Source organism: Oncorhynchus nerka, unplaced genomic scaffold (genome assembly GCF_034236695.1).
Source record: "Oncorhynchus nerka isolate Pitt River unplaced genomic scaffold, Oner_Uvic_2.0 unplaced_scaffold_1667, whole genome shotgun sequence".
In the NCBI taxonomy this organism is placed as follows: Eukaryota; Metazoa; Chordata; class Actinopteri; order Salmoniformes; family Salmonidae; genus Oncorhynchus; species Oncorhynchus nerka.
The window spans coordinates 3,515-7,028 of NW_027039651.1; positions in this window are offsets into that span (position 1 = coordinate 3,515).

The following is a 3,514-nucleotide window of genomic DNA, read 5'->3' on the forward strand; positions in this document are numbered from 1 at the left end:
ATCAGAGAAAAGATAGCCGCTAATGACAAAGTTTTTTTTTTAAATTAGAAATTTTTGCAAATGTATTGAAAGTGGAATATATATATATATATATATATAGTACCAGTCAAGTTTGCACACACCTACTCATTCAAGGGTTTTCATTATTTTTACTAGTTTCTACATTGTAGATGAAAACTATGAAATATCACATGGAATCATGTAGTAACCAAAAATATTTTATATTTGAGATTCTTTAAAGTAGCCACCCTTTGCCTTGATGACAGGTTTGCACACTCTTGGCATTCTCTCAACCAGCTTCACCTGGAATGCTTTTACAGCAGTCTTGAAGGATTTCCCACATGTGCTGAGCACTTGCTGGCTGCATTTCCTTCACTCTGCAGTCCAACTCATCCCAAACCATCTCAATTGGCTTGAGGTCGGGTCATTGTGGAGGCCAGGTCATCTAATGCAGCACTCCATCACTGTCCTTCTTGGTCAAATCGCCCTTACACAGCCTAGATGTATGTTGGATCATTGTCCAGTTGAAAAACAAATGATAGTCCCACTAAGCGCAAACCAGATAGGATGGCGTATCGCTGCAGAATGCTGTGGTAGCCATGCTAGTTAAGTACGCCTTGAATTCTAAATGAATCACCAGCAAAGCACCACCACACCTCCTCCTCCATGCTTCAGGGTGGGAACCACACATGAGGAGATAATTTGTTCATCTACTCTGCATCTCACAAAGACACGGCGGTTGGAATCAAAAATCGAATTTCAACTCATCAGACCAAAGGACAGATTTTCACTGGTCTAATGTCCATTGCTCATGTTTCTTGGCCCAAGCAAGTCTTCTTCTCATAGGTGTCCTTTACTAGTGGTTTCTTTTGCAGCAATTCGGCCATGAAGGCCTGATTCAAGCATGCATGATTCAAGCATTCTCCTCTGAACAGTTGATGTTTAGATGTGTCTGTTACTTGAACTCTGAGAAGCTGAGGCTGGTAACTCTAATGAACGTATCCTCTGCAGCAGAGGTAACTCTGGGTCGCCCTTTCCTGTGGCGGTCCTCATGAGATCCAGTTTCATCATGGCACTTGATGGTTTTTGTGACTGAAACTATCGACGATTTTGAAATTTCCCAGATTGATTGACCTCATGTCTAAAAGTAATGATGGACCGTAATTTCTCTTTGCATATTTGAGCTGTTCCTGCCATAATATGGACTTGGTCTTTTACCAAATAGGGCTATCTTCTGCATACCACCCCTACCTTGTCACAACACAACTGATTGGCTCAAATGCATTAAGAAGAAAATTAATTCCACAAATTAATGTTTAACAAGGCACACCTGTTAATTGAAATGCATTCCAGGTGACTCTCATAAAGCTGGTTGAGAGAATGCCAAGAGTGGGCAACGCTGTCATCAAGGCTACTTTGAAGAATCTCAAATATAAAATATTTATATGGTTGCTACATGATTCCATATGTGTTTCATAGTTTTTGTATTCACTATTATTCTACAGTGCAGAAAATAGTCAAAATAAAGGAAAGCCCTGGAATGAGTAGGTGTGTCTGAACTTTAGACTGGTACTATAAGCATTCACACACCTGAGTCAATACTTTGTCAAAGCACCTTTGTCAGAGATTACAGCTGTGAGTCTTTCTGGGTAAGTCTCTAAGAACTTTCCACACCGGCGTTGTGCAGTAATTGCCCATTACTCTTATCAAAAATCTTGCTAAACAACCATTTTCAGGTTTTACAAATTTCAAGTCAAAACTGTAACTCGTGCATACTCAGGAACATTCACTGTCTTCTTGGTAAGGAACTCCAGTGTAGATTTGGCCTTGTGTTTTATGTTATTGTCCTGCTGAAATGTGAATTAATCTTGTAGTGTCTGGTAGAAAGCAGACTGAACCAGGTTTTACTCTAGGATTGTGCCTGTGCTTAGCTTCATTTCCATTCATCTTGAAAAACTCCCCAGTCCTTAACGGTTACGAGCATACCCAAAACCTGATGCAGCCAACAACATGCTTGAAAATATGGTTCTTAGTAATGTGTTTTATACAGTTTTTATGGCAAATCCAACAACACTTTGTATTCAGGACAAAAAGTGAATAGCTTCACCACAATTTTTTTATTTGTTGCAGTAACACTTTAGTGCCTTGTAGCAAACAGAGGATGCATGTTTTGGAATGTTTTCATTATGTACAGGCTTCCTTTTCACTGTCTATTGTAACTACGATGTTGCTAATCCATCCTGAATTTTCTCCTTTCAGCCATTAAACTAACTGTTTAAAAGTCACCCTTTGCCTAACAGTGAAAACCCTGAGCGATTTCCTTCCTCTCTGGCAACTGAGTTAGAAAAGACGCCTGTTTCTTTGTAGTGACTGGTGTATTGATACACCATCCAAAGTGTAATTAATAACTTCAAAATGCTCAAAGGGATATTCAATATCATATTATTTATTTTGCCATCTACCAATAGGTAAAACCTGTAAAACCTCCATGGTCTTTGTGGCTGAATTTGTATTTGAAATTCACTGCTAGACTGAGGAACATTACAGAAAATCATGATAATCATGTTAAACACTACACTATTATTGCAACACATAGTGAGTCCATGCAAGTTATTATCTGATATGTTAACCGATGTATAACACTTGTATTTTCATGATTGTTTATTATTATTTTTGTCATTTGAATTTGGCGCTCTGCAATTTCACCAGATGTTGTCGAGGTGGGACGTTAGCGTCCCAATGAGCCCAAAGAATTTTTAACCATTGACTGAATAAGAAACAGAGTTGGGGTTTGATGCTTCCTTTTACATACAATGAAAAACGTATATATATATTTTTTTACAACACACTTAGTAAAAACACCAATATGTGGGTTTAGCACTTAATTTGGGTATTAAATCACTTACATTGGGTTTACAACTAAACACCCTCCAAAAACCAGATCCCAGTTTACTGCCTATCCTCAAGGACATCTACAGCAACCGGTATCATAGGAAGACATTTACATTTACATTTACATTTAAGTCATTTAGCAGACGCTCTTATCCAGAGCGACTTACAAATTGGTGCTTTCACCTTATGACATCCAGTGGAACAGCCACTTTACAATAGTGCATCTAGGTCTTTTAAGGGGGAGGGGGAGAAGGATTACTTTATCCTATCCTAGGTATTCCTTAAAGAGGTGGGGTTTCAGGTGTCTCCGGAAGGTGGTGATTGACTCCGCTGTCCTGGCGTCGTGAGGGAGTTTGTTCCACCATTGGGGGCCAGAGCAGCGAACAGTTTTGACTGGGCTGAGCGGAACTGTACTTCCTCAGTGGTAGGGAGGCGAGCAGGCCAGAGGTGGATGAACGCAGTGCCCTTGTTTGGGTGTAGGGCCTGATCAGAGCCTGGAGGTAGTGAGGTGCCGTTCCCTCACAGCTCCGTAGGCAAGCACCATGGTCTTGTAGCGGATGCGAGCTTCAACTGGAAGCCAGTGGAGAGAGCGGAGGAGCGGGGTGACGTGAGAGAACTTGGG